General features: G+C 47.1%; 1 pseudogene across 1 annotated transcript in view; it reads right to left on the bottom strand.

Annotated features, from left to right (window-relative positions):
* Window positions 1–14,577, bottom strand: part of LOC309889511 (very low-density lipoprotein receptor-like) — a 72,556-nt pseudogene that overhangs the window by 20,720 nt on the left and 37,259 nt on the right. The gene's annotated exons all lie outside the window — the stretch shown is intronic.

The following is a 14,577-nucleotide window of genomic DNA, read 5'->3' as shown; positions in this document are numbered from 1 at the left end:
TGTTGTGTTTTTTTTTTTTTGGTAATGTGGAGTTCTGGGAGTTGACTCTAGATGATGTTTTTCTTAGCCTTTTCACAGAAGTCTTGACTTCTGATTCATGCGGTTGCTTTCAATTTCCCTTTTCTCAACACGTTACTACTCTTTCTAAAACAGAGGCAAAATATATTAAGCTTTCCTGAATACTGTTGTGCTAAGACAACTTTGTTTTAAAAGTGTCTCCAGCTACTTTAAAACTGATGAAAAATACTTTGTCACAAAAGGACCCTATCAACTCCATCATAAAAAAAAAAAAAAGACAAACTGACCTTTTTGATTGTTTGATTTGTGTAGTGTTCTCGCTTCAGCTGCTAATGTGGCTCAAAGTGGGTGACTTATCTTTACGAGATCAAATCTCTTCACTGTACAGTGTTTGGAACTAGCTGTTCATTTTTACTTGGTGTTCGCTGCCTTGTTGATGTTCAGACCTCACAAAACAATAGAATTAAATTTTCAGTAATTAAATACTGGAATAATTTTTGCACGTTACCTGAAACAAAATTCTTTACAGACTTCTTAGATGACCCTCAAGAAAAAAAAATGAATTAATTTTTTCTTTGCTGCAAGCTATTCTACTATCCACGTGCATAGCAAAACATACATTTTGTGAAGATTTTAATCTAAATCTATACCAATGGAAGGCTTTTTTATGAAGTCACTATGCAGAACTTGAATCAGACATCAGAAACTATTGCTACCGTGAGACTTAATCAGACTGCTAAAAATGTTCAGGAAACTGAAATGCATTTGAATGTTAATAGTAAGAGGATAGCAATATTTCAGTATCCTTTTATTGCCTTTTTAGAATTTTACAGCTCTGTTTCAGTGATGGGCAACCTAAGCCAAGTTAGCTTTCAGGATACTTTTACTAAAGGCAGGTATGTTTTGAGTTTGTGCTACTAAAGAACGATGAGTTCATCGTGACAAATTTTGGGCTTAATCTTTTGTTACCAAGACAGCTTCTGAAAACAGTAAAATCACCGTATTCAGATCTATGGAGCTTACCTCAATACATTTCTGATAGCCGTTTTTTAATGTTGGGAGTACAACTGTTTTATCATGGAATCATGGAATGGTTTAGGTTGGAAGGGACCTTAAAGATCATATAGTTCCACCCCCACCCCCACACCCCCCCATGAGCAGGGATGCATTCTACCACCTTCCGCTAGACCAGGTTGCTCAAAGCCCTGTCTAACCTGGCCTTGAACAATTCTAGGGATGGGGCATCCACAACTTCTCTGGGCAACCTGCTCCAGTGCCTCACCACCCTCTGAAGAATTTCTTCCTAATATCTAATCTAAATCTATCCTCTTAGTTTAAAGCCATTACTCCTTGTCCTATCACTACATTCCCTGACAAGGAGTCCCTCCCCAACTTTCCTGTAGGCCCGGTTTAGGTACTGGAAGGCTGCAATGAGAACTTCCTGGAGCTTTCTCTTCTCCAGGGAACAACCCCAACTCTCTCAGCCTGCCTTTCTAGGAGAGGTGCTCTCTGGTCATCATTTATCAAAGTTAATGAACAGTGATTGATCTGGTGTGTCTCTTCTTAGGGGAACAGAGGGCCCTCTTTGTCGGCCTGAACCTACCCGTAGGGAGGTCTGCTGCCTCCCTGGGGCCAGGGTCAGGGACGTTGCCAGGAAGCTTCCCACAATGGTACGCCCCTCTGACTATTACCCTCTTTTGATAGTCCAGGCGGGCAGTGAGAACATTGAAGAGAGAAGCCTGAAGGATATCAAAAGAGACTTCAGGGGGCTGGGTCGGTTAGTGGATGGAGCGGGAGTGCAGGTGGTGTTTTCGTCCATCCCTACGGTGGCAGGGAGGGGTACAGAGAGGACACGGAAAGCCCACCTGTTAAACACGTGGCTCCGGGGCTGGTGCCAACACAGAAATCTTGTTTTTTTTGATCATGGGGCACTTCACTCAGCACCTGGCCAGATGGCCGCAGACGGGTCCCTATCTTTTAGGGGAAAAAGGATCCTGGGCCAGGAGCTGGCAGGGCTCATTGAGAGGGCTTTAAACTAGGTAAGAAGGGGGATGGGGCTGAAGCAAGGATTGTTGGAGCTGTGCCAGGGGGAATGATGGCAAGGCCGGAGGATAAGGCAATGGCCCAGCTGAAGTGCATCTACACCAATGCACACAGCATGGGTAACAAACGGGAGGAGATGGAAGCCATCGTGCGGCAGGCAGGCTACGACTTGGTTGCCATCACTGAGACGTGGTGGGACCAGTCTCATGACTGGAGTGCTGCAATGCCTGGCTATAAGCTCTTCAGAAGGGACAGGCAGCACAGAAGGGGTGGTGGTGTGGCTCTCTATATTAGAGAGTCTTTTGAGGTTGTAGAACTCGAGTCTGGGAACGACAAGGTCGAGTCCCTTTGGGTTAGGATCGGCAGGGACAATAAGGCTAGCGTCCTGGTTGGGGTCTGCTATAGACCGCCGAACCAGGATGAGGAGACGGATGAGGAATTCTACAGGCAGCTGACAGAACTTGCGAAATCTTCAGCGCTTGTTCTCGTGGGGGACTTCAACTTCCCTGACATATCCTGGAAGCACAACACAGCCCTGAGAAAGCAGTCTAGGAGGTTTCTGGAGAGTGTGGAAGATAGCTTCCTGACACAGCTGGTTAGTGAGCCTACCAGGGGTGGCACCCCGCTAGACCTTCTCTTCACAAACAGAGAAGGGCTGGTGGGAGATGTGGTGGTTGGAAACTGTCTTGGGCAGAGTGACCACGAAATGGTGGAGTTCTCTATTCTTGGCGAGGCCAGGACGGGGACCAATAAAACCGCTGTATTGGACTTCTGGAGGGCTGACTTTGTGCTGCTGAGGACACTGGTTGATGGAGTCCCTTGGGAGGCGGTTCTGAAGGGCAGAGGAGTCCAGGAAGGCTGGGCGCTCTTCAAGAGGAAAGTCTTAATGGCGCAGGAACGGTCTGTCCCCACGTGCCCAAAGACGAGCCGGAGTGGAAGAAGACCAGCCTGGCTGAACAGAGAATTGTGGCTTGAGCTTAGGAGAAAAAAGAGGGTTTATAATCTTTGGAAAAAAGGGCAGGCCACCGAGGAGGACTATAAGGATGTTGTGAGGCAGTACAGGGACAACATTAGAAAGGCCAAAGCTCATCTGGAGCTCAATCTGGCTACTGCCGTTAAAGATAACAAAAAACGTTTCTATAAATACATCAACACAAAAAGGAGGACTAAGGAGAATCTCCATCCTTTACTGGATGCGGGGGGAAACTTAGTTACAAGAGATGAGGAAAAGGCAGAGGTGCTTAATGCCTTCTTCGCCTCAGCCTTTAGCGGCAATACCGGTTGTTCTCTGGATACTCACTACCCTGAGCTGGTGGAAGGGGATGGGGAGCAGGATGTGGCCCTCACTATCCACGAAGAACTGGTTGGTGACCTGGTACAGCACTTGGATGTGCACAAGTCAATGGGGCCGGATGGGATCCACCCAAGGGTACTGAGAGAACTGGCAGAGGAGCTGGCCAAGCCGCTTACCATCATTTATCAGCAGTCCTGTCTATCGGGGGAGGTCCCAGTTGACTGGCGGCTAGCAAACGTGATGCCCATCTACAAGAAGGGCCGGAGGGCAGACCTGGGAAACTACAGGCCTGTCAGTTTGACCTCAGTGCCAGGGAAGCTCATGGAGCAGATCCTCCTGAGAGTCATCACGCAGCACTTGCAGGGCAAGCAGGCGATCAGGCCCAGTCAGCATGGGTTTATGAAAGGCAGGTCCTGCTTGACGAACCTGATCTCCTTCTATGACAAAGTGACACGCTGGGTGGATGAGGGAAAGGCTGTGGATGTGGTCTACCTTGACTTCAGCAAGGCTTTTGACACCGTCTCCCACAGCATTCTCCTCAAGAAACTGGCTGCTCTTGGCTTGGACTGGCGCACGCTTCATTGGGTTAGAAACTGGCTGGATAGCCGGGCCCAAAGAGTCGTGGTGAATGGAGCCAAGTCCAGTTGGAGGCCAGTCACTAGTGGCATTCCCCAGGGCTCGGTGCTGGGGCCGGTCCTCTTTAATATCTTCATCGATGATCTGGACGAGGGCATGGAGTGCACCCTCAGTAAGTTCGCAGATGACACCAAGTTAGGTGCGTGTGTCGATCTGCTCGAGGGTAGGAAGGCTCTGCAGGAGGATCTGGATAGGCTGCACCGATGGGCTGAGGTCAACTGCATGAAGTTTAACAAGGTCAAGTGCCGGGTCCTGCACCTGGGGTGCAATAACCCCAAGGAGAGCTACAGGCTGGGAGATGAGTGGTTAGAAAGCTGCCTGGCAGAGAAGGACCTGGGAGTATTGGTTGATAGTCGGCTGAATATGAGCCAGCAGTGTGCTCAGGTGGCCAAGAAGGCCAACAGCATCCTGGCTTGCATAAGAAACAGTGTGACCAGCAGGGCTAGGGAGGTGATTGTCCCCCTGTACTCGGCTCTGGTGAGGCCGCACCTCGAGGACTGTGTTCAGTTTTGGGCTCGTCGCTACAAGAAGGACATCGAGGTGCTTGAGCGGGTCCAGAGAAGGGCAATGAAGCTGGTGAGAGGCCTGGAGAACAAGTCCTACGAGGAGCGGCTGAGGGAGCTGGGCTTGTTCAGCCTGGAGAAAAGGAGGCTCAGGGGCGACCTTATTGCTCTCTACAGATACCTTAAGGGAGGCTGTGGAGAGGTGGGGGTTGGTCTTTTCTCCCACGTACCTGGTGACAGGACGAGGGGGAATGGGCTTAAGTTGCGCCAGGGGAGTTTTAGGTTGGATCTTAGGAAGAACTTCTTTACTGAAAGGGTTGTTAGACATTGGAACAGGCTGCCCAGGGAAGTGGTGGAGTCACCATCCCTGGAAGTCTTCAAAAGACGTTTAGATGTAGAGCTTAGGGATATGGTTCAGTGGGGACTGTTAGTGTTAGGTCAGAGGGTAGACTCGATGATCTTGAGGTCTCTTCCAACCTAGAAATTCTGTGATTCTGTGATTCTGTGTATATATAAGAGAAGGCTTGCTAGGAGACGAGTTCTTCATGGTCTGTCATTATAACTAAATCACTCTTGTTAATGCTTGTATGGGTGCATGCTACTTATTTTCATTCTATCCAAATTCTTAAGGTGTGAATTTTTAGTTAAATGTGGGACAGTCCTGTATTTCTCAATGGCGGAAATGTTCTTCTGAGATGCTTATCAGTGCTACCTATTTGCCTTAGGCTCATCAGTCTTTGCAAAGGTAACTGTTTGATGTCAAGCTGGAAGGACATATCAAGTGAACTAAATAGGTCTCTTCATTTTTTTATTAACATCTGCAATAATGAAATAGAGCATACTTATTAAATATGTAGGTAGTACAAATCTGAATAGAGGTTGCAGTCGCTTTGGGGGGTACAGAATGCAGAAATGTCTCTGACTGCTGGAGATAGGTGAAGTAAATGACTTGAATAGCAGGGGAAAAAAACAAAAATGGTCAGATCTTGTAGAAGAAATCTTTGAAACGATGTAAGAGCAATTCAGTGCTGGAACGTGTTGCAGAAGAAAGTGGTAGTCTAACTTGTTGGTGTAACTTAATTTGAAATCAGCCAAAAATCAAACTGATGTTTGGCAACCAAACTGACTGTAAATGGTTTAGGCATAGCAAATCTTGCCTGAGGTGACGGTAGTCTTGCTGGCCTTCCGCTCTCACTTGGCGACCTGTTTTCAGTTTGCCAAAAATATTTTCCTGGGGATGAAGAGTACTCTAGTGTTGATACTTGTAATGAAGCAGAGCTCATACTTGTAATGAAAACATATTCTGTATTAAAATACATTCTAAGGCAAGCTTGTTGGCAACATCAGAAAGGTAGCAACTAAGAATATTTATGGAGCCTGGTAAAACATGGGGTTGGTAACTTAAAGCTGGATAGGCTGTATATTCTAAAATGTGGTTTAAAGAAAAACTAACCGATCAGGTGGATGATTAGTTGTGTGGCACTTGCCACACTCAGGGTTTTGGGTTCTACAATCTCAGGTGCACTTTTGACCAGCCATGTTGGCACTGGATGGTGCACACTTGACCAGGTGGTGCAAGAGCATTCTGGGTAGCAAGTTGGCAGGATTTATTATCAGAGCTTTGAACTAGATTTAGTGGAGGAAGGAATGTACCTCTTACAGAAAAGAACTAGGGACTGCTGAAACTTTAGGAAGCAACAGGGGAAATAGTTGTGAGTTGTCACAAAGGAAGGAGGAATTGTCACAAATTGTCACAAAGAAACTGTCAGAAATAGGAGGGCTCCTATAAAAAGACCTGGTGGATGAGATACCCTGGAACACTGTCCTTAGCTCTGTTCATCTCCTTTGTCCCTGGCAACTCTTTAAGGATGTTTTTCTTAGAGTGCAAGAACTCTCCACCCCCCTGTGTAAGAAAGAAAGCAAGCAGGGAGGGCAGGAAACTGGGATGGCTGTGCAAGGACCTGCTGGTCAAACTGAGGCGCAAGAAGGAAATGCACAGGCAGTGGAAGCAGGGGCATATGGCATGGGAAGAGTACAGGGATGCTGCCTAGACGTGCAGGGATAGGATCAGGAAAGCTAAAATGAAAGAAAAAACAAACAAAAAACCAGCTTTAGTATGAATTCATGGCATAAAAAAAAGAAGCAGCAACTCAACTAAGTAGTGCAGTTTAATACTTACAAATTTGCTAAACTTCTTTTTAATTGTTGAAATTTCTCTTGCTGGAAGTCTGCAGTAGCCCAATTCAGGCCAAAATGCAATAATAATTATCAGTTACCTAGTTCAGATTCCACAGTGCTTGTTAAAACTTATCAAATTACAGCAGTTTTAGATTAAAGTGACCCACGTCTGTGTTCACTAACAGATTTGCACTCTGTTGTGCATAGGATGGAATACGTTTATTTGCTTTTCCCTATAGCATGTGCTTGAATGTTAATTATGTTTTCACTACATGAATTTCTAATAACGTGTATATCATACTTAAATATTTTTGAGTCATTGATAATTTTGCGGTATCCAGCCGTAGAGCATGATTCCCTTATAATTCAGGTAGTGTTTCATCCATTTCTTTCCTTTCAGTGCTATTGTTCAGCATTAAGCAATAGTTTATATTACCTTGTGTCCTGGTTTCAGTTAGAAGAGAATTAATTTTCTTCCTAGTAGCTGGTGGAATGCTGTGTTTTTGCTTAGGATGAGAAGGGTGCTGATAACTGCTTGAGGGTAGGAAAGCTCTGCAGGAGGATCTGGATAGGCTGCACCGATGGGCTAAGGTCAACTGCATGAAGTTCAACAAGGCCAAGTGCCGGGTCCTGCACCTGGGGCACAATAACGCCAAGCAGAGCTACAGGCTGGGAGAGGAATGGTTGGAGAGCTGCCAGGCAGAGAAGGACCTGGGAGTGATGGTTGATAGTCAGCTGAATATGAGCCAGCAGTGTGCTCAGGTGACCAAGAAGGCCAACGGCATCCTGGCTTGTATCAGGAACAGTGTGACCAGCAGGGCTAGGGAGGTGATCGTCCCCCTGTACTCAGCTCTGGTGAGGCCTCACCTCGAGGACTGTGTTCAGTTTTGGGCCCCTCGCTACAAGAAGGACATCGAGGTGCTTGAGCGGGTCCAGAGAAGGGCGACGAAGCTGGTGAGGGGCCTGGAGAACAAGTCCTACGAGGAGCGGCTGAGGGAGCTGGGCTTGTTCAGCCTGGAGAAGAGGAGGCTCAGGGGCGACCTTATTGCTCTCTACAGATACCTTAAGGGAGGCTGTAGTGAGGTGGGGATTGGTCTGTTCTCCCACGTGCCTGGTGACAGGACGAGGGGGAATGGGCTTAAGTTGAGCCAGGGGAGTTTTAGGTTAGATGTTAGGAAGAAGTTCTTTACTGAAAGGGTTGTTAGGCATTGGAACAGGCTGCCCAGGGAAGTGGTGGAGTCACCATCCCTGGAAGTCTTCAAAAGAAGTTTAGACGTAGAGCTTAGGGATATGGTTTAGTGGGGACTGTTAGTGTTAGGTTAGAGGTTGGACTCGATGATCTTGAGGTCTCTTCCAACCTAGAAATTCTGTGATTCTGTGATAACACCCCGATGTTTTAATTGTTGCAGAGCAGTGCTTATACCAAGCCAAGGACATCTCAGCCTTTCGCTCTGTCGTGCCAACAGTCAGGCTGGGGGTGCAGTAAGAGCTGGGAGGGGACAGACCCAGGACAGGTGACCCAAAATAGCCAAAGGGGTATTCCATACCATCTGACGTCATGCTAAACAATATATAGGGGTGGCTAGCCGGGGGGAGGGGGCCGGACTGCTCGGGGTTAGGCTGGGCATCGGTCAGCGGGTGGTGAGCAATTGCATTGTGCATCACTTGTTTGTACATATTATTATTACTTTCCTATTATCACCATTGTATCATTATAATTATTATTGTTATTATTATTTTGTTATTATTATTTTCCTGTCTTATTAAACTGTCTTTATCTCAACTCACGGGCTTCACTTTCCATTTCTCTCCCCCGTCCCAGAGAGGGAGGGAGGAGGGTGAGCGAACGGCTGCGTGGTGTTTAGCTGCCGGCCGGGTTAAACCACGACACCTTGCATTCTCTTGTTTACTGAGAAATGTTTCTCTGCCTGTGGGGAGAACAAGGGGTAGAAAAAGTACTCTCGCGTTTTGCCTTAAGCCATTACCTTCTCTTGCCCATGTTCAAACTAGTGAATTTTACTGGATTTTGGCAATATTTCTGGATATTCAGGCTCTGTTTCCATTCAATCGAGAGGAAAGTACGGCGTTCTTGGCATCTAGTTTTCTCATGAGGAATCTTAATGTGGCCTCTGAGATTAACTTTCAGGGGCTAATTTGGGAAATCAGCTTCTTCTAAGAAGCTAGTGAAATAGCTTCTATAATCCATTCTAGACAGTATCAGAAAATATTTCAATGAGATAATTTTGCCACAGCTTTCTGATCAGACGTCACGCAAGATGCTTCATCCAATTTGCAGGAGGAAATAAAGGAATGAATATTAGTTCTAATTTTATGATCTTTTTGAAATATTTGATTAATGTGACACTTTGGTAATAAAAGGACAAATGTGACGCTGTAATGAGATAAGGCTAGCTAGATTACAAATCATATCTGTTTGAGACAACAATACCAGACAACAGAAAGGAGGTAGTGATTATACCACAAGCATAATGTTCTTGAAATGAGTACTTTTTAGATGTTTACCTTGTTTTTCAAATTACAGGGACTTGCCATGGAGTGCTGAAGCCTTGCCTCATTGATTCAGAGACCTAAATGGCGCAGCATGACTTTGCTCCAGCCTGGCTTAATTTTCCTACTCCACCATCATCAACAAAGGTATGTTTTTGCTGTTCTGATCAGGCAGCTTCAATATTACAGAATCACAGAATCACAGAATTTCTAGGTTTGAAGAGACCTCAAGATCATCGAGTCCAACCTCTGACCTAACACTAACAGTCCCCACTAAACCATATCCCTAAGCATTATTGCAGATGTTAATAAAAAAAATGAAGAGACCTATTTAGTTCACTTGATATGTCCTTCCAGCTTGACATCAAACAGTTACCTTTGCAAAGACTGATGAGCCTAAGGCAAATAGGTAGCGCTGATAAGCATCTCAGAACATTTCCGCCTTTGAGAAATACAGGACTGTCCCACATTTAACTAAAAATTCACACCTTAAGAATTTGGATAGAATGAAAATAAGTAGCATGCGCCCATACAAGCATTAACAAGAGTGATTTAGTTATAATGACAGACCATGAAGAACTCGTCTCCTAGCAAGCCTTCTCTTATATATACACAGAATCACAGAATCACAGAATCACAGAATTTCTAGGTTGGAAGAGACCTCAAGATCATCGAGTCCAACCTCTGACCTAATACTAACAGTCCCCACTGAACCATATCCCTAAGCTCTACATCTAAACGTCTTTTGAAGACTTCCAGGGATGGTGACTCCACCACTTCCCTGGGCAGCCTGTTCCAATGTTTAACAACCCTTTCGCTAAAGAATTTCTTCCTAAGATCCAACCTAAAACTCCCCTGGCGCAACTTAAGCCCATTCCCCCTCATCCTGTCACCAGGCACGTGGGAGAATAGACCAACCCCCACCTCGCTACAGCCTCCTTTAAGGTATCTGGGCCTCCTTTAAGGTATCTGGGTATCAATGGGCCCATCCGGCCCCATTGACTTGTGCACATCCAAGTGCCGTACCAGGTCACCAACCAGTTCTTCGTGGATAGTGAGGGCCACATCCTGCTCCCCATCCCCTTCCACCAGCTCAGGGTACTGGGTATCCAGAGAACAACCGGTATTGCCGCTAAAGACTGAGGCGAAGAAGGCATTAAGCACCTCCGCCTTTTCCTCATCTCTTGTAACTAAGTTTCCCCCCGCATCCAGTAAAGGATGGAGATTCTCCTTAGTCCTCCTTTTTGTGTTGATGTATTTATAAAAACATTTTTTGTTATCTTTAACAGCAGTAGCCAGATTGAGCTCCAGATGAGCTTTGGCCTTTCTAATGTTGTCCCTGTACTGCCTCACAACATCCTTATAGTCCTCCTCGGTGGCCTGCCCTTTTTTCCAAAGATTATAAACCCTCTTTTTTCTCCTAAGCTCAAGCCACAAGTCTTTGTTGAGCCAGGCTGGTCTTAAAGAAGTCTAAGGAAGTCTAAATGTCATAACATCAATCATAATAAAAATAATAATAAAACATAATAAATATGGGAAGGGTGATAACAGATGATATATATCAAGTCTTGCTGTCATGATTTAAATAGTTGAACCTTGGTTCTCCAACTCATATCTCTAGTAGGGGGTTTCTGCTTGAGCACCTGAGTTCATGGAAAGAAGAATGCGGACACATTGCCAGAGCTGTTGTTAGATTAAAATTTCCTTCATCAGTAACTCAAAAAGAATTATTGTATTGCTGGAAAAACTGAGAGGTATGTTCTTGATGTTCTTGCTTCTGATTTTGCTTTGTCCTATACATTTTAGAGAATGTTTTTTCTTATTCCATCATCCAAGTGATCAAAAAAATGCTTTTGAAAATAGACCTTCTGTCCTGGTTTCAGTTAGAACAGAATTTTCTTCATAGTAGCTGGTGGAGTGCTGTGTTTTGGCTTGGGATGAGAAGAGTGCTGATAACACCCCGATGTATTAATTGTTGCAGAGCAGTGCTTATACCAAGCCAAGGACATCTCAGCCTTTTGCTCTGTCCTGCCAACGGGCAGGCTTGGGATGCAGTAAGAGCTGGGAGGGGACATACCCAGGACAGGTGACCCAAAATAGCCAAAGGGGTATTCCATACCATCTGACATCATGCTAAACAATATATAGGGGTGGCTAGACGGGGGAGGGGGCTGGACTGCTCGGGGTTAGGCTGGGCATCGGTCAGCGGGTGGTGAGCAATTGCATTGTGCATCACTTGTTTGTACATATTATTATTACTTTCCTATTATCACCATTGTATTATTATTATTATTATTATTGTTATTATTATTTTGTTATTATTATTTTCCTGTCTTATTAAACTGTCTTTATCTCAACTCACGGGCTTCACTTTCCATTTCTCTCCCCCGTCCCAGAGAGGGAGGGGGAGGGGGAGCGAACGGCTGCGTGGTGTTTATCTGCCAACCGGGTTAAACCACAACAGTCCTTTTTGGCGCCCAACGTGGGGCCCGAAAGGTTGAGATAATGGCAGATCTGACCAGAGTGTGTTAAACTAAAATTGGTGTAAATATTAGACCTGCTTAATAGTCACTTGTCATAATGCTGATTGCTTTAATCTCAACTCTTCTGTGCCTGTTTTCCAAATTGAGTATTATAGCACATTATTTTCCGTATTTACTCTCTGTCATGTTGTTTATCCTCTCCGGGCCCTGGTCTCAGATCATTATGGTACTGTGTGTTGTAGCAATGGCTTACGAGACGATGAGATATCTGGTCATGACTCTAACTTGTACTATACTATGTACTCAGTAACATCGTCGACTCTGTACTTTGGAAACTGTATCTTGGAAATTATTAGCAATTATACCTATTGTTTTTTTTCCATTAGGGAGTCAATCTGTGGAGGGGAAAGGGGAAGATATTTTTTCTTACTTGATTACTCTCCCTTTCTCCTTCACCACCCCTGTATCCTCCTGGATCACTCTCCCTTCCTCCTTCACCACCCTCTTATCCTCCGAGCTTATTACAATAGCTCTCCAAGATATTGAATATCCTTGGGATACTCAGACCAGCATGGTCTTGTTGTTCTGCCTCCTGAATGTGCTTCAGATTCTGCTTAAAGTTAAACAACTACTTAGGAAGCTCATCCGGAGATCTGCCCGGAGGCAGTATAGTTGTGGGTGGCAGGGAGTATGGGAGGATATGGGCAGGCATCTAGAGCAGTTGGCACCCCCAGTGTTTTGGAAATTCACCCCTGAACAACTGCAAAATCCTCAAAAACTGGCAGAATGCTTGAAAAAAAGGTGTCATGATTCTGGCAGTTCCAAAGTAACACAAATCATTGTAACATGCTGGGGCCTGGCTCATGCCTATCGAGCTGCCATTGATACTGCTATCAACTTAGTGACAGACCCTGCGGCCACTCCAAGTCCTGTGACAGATCCAACGGCCACTGTGACCCCTACGGTGGACTCTGCAGCCGCTCCAGTCCCATCTCCTGCAGCTGCTCCAGCTCCGGTTCCTGCAGCTGCTCCAGCTCCGGTTCCTGCAGCCGCTCCAGTCCCAGCTCCTGCAGCCGCTCCAGCTCCGGTTCCTGCAGCCGCTCCAGCTCCAGTTCCTGCAGCTACTCCAGTCCCTGCTCCTTCAGCCGCTCCAGTCCCAGCTCCTGCGGCCTCTCCAGCTCCAGTTCCTTCAGATACTACAGTTCCTGCAGCCACTCCAGCTGGGTCAGAGAAACGAGCTGTAGCAGTGCAAGTTGACCCTGCAGAGGGTATTCCAACCCCTGTGGCAGACCCTGTAACGGGGTCAGAGAAACGAGCTGTAGCAGTGCAAGTTGACCCTGCAGAGGGTATTCCAACCCCTGTGGCAGACCCTGTAACAAGGTCAGAGAAACGAGCAGTAGCAGTGCAAGCTGCCCCTGTAGAGAAGGTGAAAAAATGGTATAGAGATTCAGGTCGTTTAGAACGCAGAGAGTCTTCTGCCAAATCTAGGTATAGAGACGACGACGACGCTGGGCCATCAAGGATTCAGGAGGAGGAAGATGAGGATGACGAAAAATCAACAGTAACTACCCGAAGCCTATACAAGCGTGAGTTACGAGATGTGCAAAAAGATTTTGGTCGCTGTATAGGTGAGCAGCTTGTCACCTGGCTGCTCTGGTGCTGGGACTCTGGAGCCAATTGTGTGGAATTAGGTGGCAGGGAAGCCAGGCGGCTGGGATCCCTTGCTCGAGACGCCGGCATTGACAAAGCAATTGCAGATGGAGCACAATCTCACAGCCTCTGGAGGCGTCTCCTCTCAGCTGTGAGGGAAAGGTATCCCTTCAAGGAAGAACTTTTATGTCTACCAGGCAAGTGGACCACTATGGAGAAGGGAATCCAGTACCTGAGGGAATTAGCCGTACGGGAAGTGATTTATGAGGATCCAGACCTCAGACAAACATCCAAAGATCCAGATGAAGTCAGGTGTACACGACCCATGTGGCGGAAGTTTGTACGGAGTGCACCATCATCATATTTGCCATTTGCCAAGGCGATCGGCTCCGGGGCAGATGCGTTCTGCAGCGGAGCGGGGGATCGGGCCAGGCAGGGCTAATTATTCCGGCATCGAGCCTACTTGAGGGAGCCGCCAGGACCTGGCAGCCCTCGTGAGGGAGGCTGACGAGGCGAAGGCGGAACCAGCAGCGCCCCCTCCCCAGCCGTTCAAAAGCTGCCCCTAGGGAGCGCGAGCGACCAGGAGTGCGGCGACCAGGACGGACAAACAGGGCGTGGCGCATCAGAAGGGAGTGGCGCGGCAGTTAGCGTGGCAGTTCGCGCAGGAAGGGCGCACAGGAAAGGCAGAGCGCTCCCCCTGCCCACACGAACACCTCCTTAACAACAGCCATTAGATAGGTGATAATGGTCTCCACCAGGCACGGTGCGCTCTCCAGAAAGTCGGTACACACCCAGACCGACTACCCGTTAAAAAATGCCGCAGTTCAGGTCACCAGATGCAGGGAGTGTCTGAGCCTGTTGCTGCCATCGGCGGGAGGCAGAGAAACTGTGTGCGTGAGGTGCGAGCAGGTGGATGACCTGGTCCGGATGGTGGCGGAGCTCAAGGAGGAGATGGAGAGGTTGAGGGCCATCAGGGAGTGTGAGCAAGAGATAGACTTGTGGAGTAACTCCCTGCAGGGCCTCAAGGGGAGGTACCGAGGTGAGACTCCTCAAATGGGGGTGGACCCCCTGCCCTGTAGCCGTCGGGCAGAGGGAGGGGATCTGGGATTTCAGGAGGAATGGAAACAGGTCCCTGCTCGACATCGCAGGCAATGCCCTCCCCTTCCGGCCCCGCATTCCCAGGTGCCCTTACACAACAGGTTTGAGGCCCTGGAGCTCGACAGACCAGTAGCTGAGGAAGAGGTAGCAAGTGTTCCCAGGAGGA

Source organism: Aythya marila (assembly GCF_965140915.1).
Source record: "Aythya marila genome assembly, chromosome: W".
Classification (NCBI taxonomy): domain Eukaryota; kingdom Metazoa; phylum Chordata; class Aves; order Anseriformes; family Anatidae; genus Aythya; species Aythya marila.
Note: the sequence above shows the minus strand (reverse complement) of the source record. Positions and strands in the feature narration are given on the sequence as shown.